At 42.1% G+C, this 5544-nt stretch overlaps 1 non-coding gene across 1 annotated transcript; it reads left to right on the forward strand.

The window, feature by feature from the left end:
- Positions 1-217: 217 nt before the first annotated feature.
- LOC126254802 (U6 spliceosomal RNA) lies at positions 218-324 on the forward strand. Its single transcript, XR_007546438.1, has one exon. It is a non-coding gene; the product is annotated as a U6 spliceosomal RNA (small nuclear RNA).
- The last annotated feature ends 5220 nt before the right edge of the window (positions 325-5544 follow it).

The raw sequence follows: 5544 nt of genomic DNA on the forward strand, positions 1-5544 counted from the left end.
CGAGACTCGAACTCGGGACCTTTGCCTTTCGCGGGCAAGTGCTCTACCAACTGAGCTACCGAAGCACGACTCATGCCCGGTACCCACAGCTTTACTTCTGCCAGTATCAGGTTCGCAGGAGAGCTTCTGTAAAGTTTGGAAGGTAGGAGACGAGGTACTGACAGAAGTAAAGCTGTGGGTACCGGGCTTGAGTCGTGCTTCGGTAGCTCAGTTGGACGTACTCGCTTCGGCGGTACATATACTAAAATTGGAACGATACAGAGAAGATTAGCATGGCCCCTGCGCAAGGATGACGATGCCGGCACGGTAGCTCAGCGTGTTAGGTCAGAGGGTTAGCAGCTCTCTGTAATAAAAAAAAACTGAGTTAATCGATCAACAACGAACCTTTACGGCTGTCTTACGACGTCCGCCTCGAGCAGATGCAACGAACAAAATGAGATTAAAAAAAAAAAAAAGTTGGTAGAGCACTTGCCCGCGAAAGGCAAAGGTCCCGAGTTCGAGTCTCGGTCGGGCACACAGTTTTAATCTGCCAGGAAGTTTCATATCAGCGCACACTCCGCTGCAGAGTGAAAATCTCATTATGAGTACCATTGTGTATGTGCCATACCTTTCATTGATTGAAGTGCTTTAAAATAAAGCCAACGCGCCCGGTGTAAATAAAACTCTTATTACAGTCGCGAAAGACGGAATATTTCTCAATATTACATACGACACCTATGTGGCACTTAAATTAAATGAGGTATTGTTATACAGTAAATTTTATATGAAATATAGGTATCTTGTCCACATTTCATTCTCAACATTGTGGCAACTAAAATCGACTATACGGAAAATATACGCTATGGACTTTTACCCCTGCAAACTCTTCAAAATTTCGTTCAATGGTTTACTACATTTAATGCTGCACAATAACTGCGTTGAACATCGAAACAAAATTAAGTCATTTATGGGGGGAAGGTATCAGTCAAGAAGATGTGTAAAAATCAAATTTTTGGGCCAAATAGTTTTTGTGAAATCGAATGATAAGTGTGTCAAAGCAGTGGGAACACCATGTGTCTGCACAGGCGAGCAGTGCAGTGATGACAAAATCGCGCACAGCGCGGAATGCGAGGAGCACGTGTCTGCAGCAGCGAAAGGGTAAATGAAGAGAAAAAACACTAGAAATTTCAAAAAATTGCATACAAACGAATAAAATTAGTGAAGTAAGACACTTCGATATTGTTTTTAAATAAAGAAAATATTAAGCACTGCACAAGGTTTGAACTCATAACCTGTCGCTTACTAGCCAAACACCTTCACTATTACACTAACACAGCTCGTCTCATTATGTACCTTCATGAGTAGTTTAACACGTCACGCAAAATACTGACAAACACTGTTGGTATGACGATGAATTACTCACACTTCGTCGAAGTACAATAGGAAATAAACAAGTACCGCTGTTCTTTATTGCGAAAAAGCGGTTCGTGAGATTGATACAAACACCTTTCCTTGTTATCGCCTGAATTAGGAGTCTTATTGCTTGTTTGGTTTAATTAATTAATAGAATATGAAGCAATTGGTATAAAAGATGCTTTTTCCAAACTTTCTATAAAATAAAGTCTTCTATCAAGACATTGCTTTTGTTCAATTACTTTATTTATGACTGAACGTTTCTAAAACTGAAGACACTCGTCTGTGCTCTGCACTGCAGTCGAGATCTGGCAACGTCGTTCTCTGTTCATTGGCTGACTGTGTTTGGTGACGTCAGATGCGCAGAACGAACCTAAACTCGGCCGCCAACATAAATGACGCGCACTTTAAGGTCTGTGGTTCCTTGGCAATATAAAAAGTTTGATCTTCCAAAGTCAGTGCAATCAAAAGGTACTGTCCTCTGTAAAAATCCCTTTCTCTCAGGAACGGGTAGAGCAATAAAGTTGAAACTTGCGTCAAATACCAAGCTCTTCGATCCCATGATGCTATAAATGACCTTCTTCTCAATACGATGAAAAGATGCAGCCATATACCTGATACACATAGATGTTCTCAAACTCACTCATTAAAACCAGCAGATGAACTGTCTACATAGATGTCGAGTCCCATCACTTAGCAGTTAAGTGTAAGCTTGGAAACGGAATCATCTACATGCAGGGTAGCGTCTTTGATTAGTAAACAAAACGTCCTAGGACCCGGGTTTGAATCCCGCCACTGCTTACATTTGATTAACTATCAGAACTGGTGGCAGAAGACTTTCGGCACAAGAAGTCACCCTCATTCTGCCAACGACCCTGTCAAAGAGGAAGGAGGGGGGACAGAGGTTCAGGGCACTCTCTTGTCTTTGGATTGCGAAACCATCTCTACAGACAGAAGAATCGACAATGATCAGCGCCATGAGGACGCAGATGGCAATGGAAACCACTGCATTAACGACACGTAACGTGTATCCACAGGACATGTGGCATGTAATTGAAAAAGTGTCATGATGATCTCTCCATTGGCAAAAGATTCCGGAGTAGCCCCCATTTGGATCTCCGGGAGTGGACTGCCAAGGGGGAGGTGACCATGAGTAAATGATTGAATATCCAACGAAAGGATAACGTTCCACGAGTCGGGGCGTGGAATGTCAGAAGCTTTAACATGGTAGGGAAGCTAGAAAATCTGTAAAGGGAAATGCAAAGGCTCAATCTAGATATAGTAGGGGACAATGAAGTGAAATGGAAGGAAGACAAGGATTTCTGGTCAGATGAGTATTGGGCAATATCAATACCAGCAGAAAAAGGTATAACGGGAGTAGGATTCGTTATGAATATGAAAATCTAATAGTCATGGGGGACTGGAATGCAGTTGCAGGGGAAGGAGTAGAAGAAAAGGTGTCAGGAAAATATGGGCTTGGGACAAGGAATGAAAGAGGAGAAAGACTAACTGAGTTCTGTAATAAATTTCAGCTAGTAGTGAATACTCTGAACAACAATCACAAGAGGAGGAGGTATACTTGTAAAAAGCCGGGTTAAACGGGAATATTTCAGTTGGCTTACATCATGATCAGGCAGATACTGTTCAAATGTGTGTGAAATCTTATGGGACTTAACTGCTAAGGTCATCAGTCCCTAAGCTTACACACTACTTAACCTAAATTATCCTAAGGACAAACACACACACTCATGCCCGAGGGAGGACTCGAACCTCCGCCGGGACCAGCCGCACAGTCCATGACTGCGGCGCCAGAAACCGCTCGGCTAATCCCACGCGGCAGGCAGAGACTCCGAAATAAGATGCTGGATTGTAAGGTGTACCCAGGAACAGATATAGACTCAGATCACAATTTAGTAATGATGAAGAGCAGGTTGAAGTTTAAGAGGCTAGGAAGGAAAAATCAATGCACAATGAAGTGGCATACGCAAGCACTAAGGAATGAAGAGATACGCTTGAAGTTCTCTGAGGCTATAGATACTGCGATAAGTAGTAGCTCAGTAGGCAGTTCAGTTGAAGAGGAATGGACATCCTTAAAAACAACAATCACAGAAGTTGGAAAGAAACACATAGGTACACACAAGGTAACTGCAAAGAAACCATGGGTAACAGAAGAAATACTTCAGTCGGGTGACGAAAGGAGGAAGAACAAAAATGTTCCGGGAAACTCAGGAATATAGAAATACAAGTCGCTAAGGAATGAAATAAATAGGAAATGCAGGGAAGCTAAGTCGAAATGGCTCCATGAAAAATGGAAGAAATCGAAAAGTAAATGACGGTCGGAAGGATAGACTCAGCATACAGGAGAGTCAAAACAACCTTTGGTGTCATTAAAAGCAATGGTCGTAACATTAAGAGTGCAACGGGAATTCTACTGTTAAATGCAGAGAAAAGAGCGGATAAGTGGAAATAATACATTCAAAGCCTCTATGAGGGGAACATTTGTCTGGTGTGATAGAAGAAGAATCAGGAGTCGATATAGTAGAGAATAAAATAAGAATTTAAAAGAGCTTTGGAGGACTTAAGATCAAATAAGGCAGAAGGGATAGATAACATTCCGTCAGAATTTCTAAAATCGTTGGGGGAAGTGGCAACAAAACAACTATTCACGTTGGTGTGTAGAATGTATGAGTCTGGCGATATACCATCTGACTTTCGGAAAAATATTATCCACATAATTTCGAAGACAGCAAGAGCTGATAAATCATCTGACTTTCGGAAAAATATTATCGACATAATTTCGAAGACTGCAGAGCTGATAAACGCAGTCAGCTTAACAGCTCACACAGCCAAGTTGCCGACAAGAATAATATACAGAAGAATGGAAAAGAAAATTGAGGATATGCTGGATGACGATCAGTTTGGGTTTAGGAAAGGTAAAGGCACGAGAGAAGCAATTCTGACGTTGTGGTTGATAATGGAAGCAAGACTAAAGAAAAATCAAGACACATTGGTTCTGAGCACAATGGGACTTAACTGCTGAGGTCATCAGTCCCCTAGAACATAGAACTACTTAAACCTAACCAACCTAAGGACATCACACACATCCATGCCCGAGGCAGGATTCGAACCTGCGACCGTAGTGGTCTCGCGGTTCCAAACTGTAGCGCCTAGAACCGCTCGGCCACTCCGGCCGGCCAAGACACATTCATAGGATATGTCGACCTGAAAAAGCGTTCCACGATGTACAGTGGTGCAAGATGTTCGAAATTCTGAGAAAAATAGGGGTAACCTTTAGGGAGAGACTGGTAATATAAAATATGTACAAGAGCCAAGAGGGACTAGTAAGAGTGGACAAACAAGAACGAAGTGCTCGGATTAAAAAGGGTGTAAGACAGGGATGCAGTCTTTCGCCCCTACTGTTAAATCTGTGCATCGAAGAAGCAATGATGAAAATGAAAGAAAGGTTCAGGAATGTCATAAATATCAATGATACGATTCGCTGATAACATTGCTATCCTGAGTGAAAGTGAAGAAGAATTACATGATGTGCGGAATGGAATGAGCAATCTAATGAGTACAGAATATGGATTGGGAGTAAATCGAAGAAAGACGAAAGTAATGAGAAGTAGCAGAAATGAGAACAGCGAGAAACTTAACATCAAGATTGATGATCACGAAGTAAATGAGGTTACGGGGAATTCTGCTACCTTGGCAGTAAAATAACCAATGACGGACGCAGCAAAGAGGACATCAAAAGCAGACTAGCAGTGGCAAAAGGGCATTTCTGGCCAAGAGAAGTCTACTAGTATCAAACATAGGCCTTAAAGTGTTGAGAATGTACAGCGTTGTATGGTAGTGAAACATGGACTGTTGGAAAGCCGGAACAGAAGAGAATCGAAGCATTTGAGATGTAGTGCCACAAGCGAATGATGGAAATTCGGAGGACAGATAAGGAAAGGAATAAGGAGGTTCTGCGCAGAATCGGAGAGGAAAGGAATATGTGGGAAACACTGATAAAACGAAGGGACAGGATGATAGGGCATCTCTTAAGACAATGGGGAATGTCTTCCGCGATACTAGGGAGAGCTGTAGAGGGCAAAAACTGTAGAGGAAGACAGAGATTGGAAGACATTCAGCAAATAATTGAGGACG

This window comes from Schistocerca nitens, chromosome 4 (assembly GCF_023898315.1).
Source record: "Schistocerca nitens isolate TAMUIC-IGC-003100 chromosome 4, iqSchNite1.1, whole genome shotgun sequence".
NCBI lineage: Eukaryota > Metazoa > Arthropoda > Insecta > Orthoptera > Acrididae > Schistocerca > Schistocerca nitens.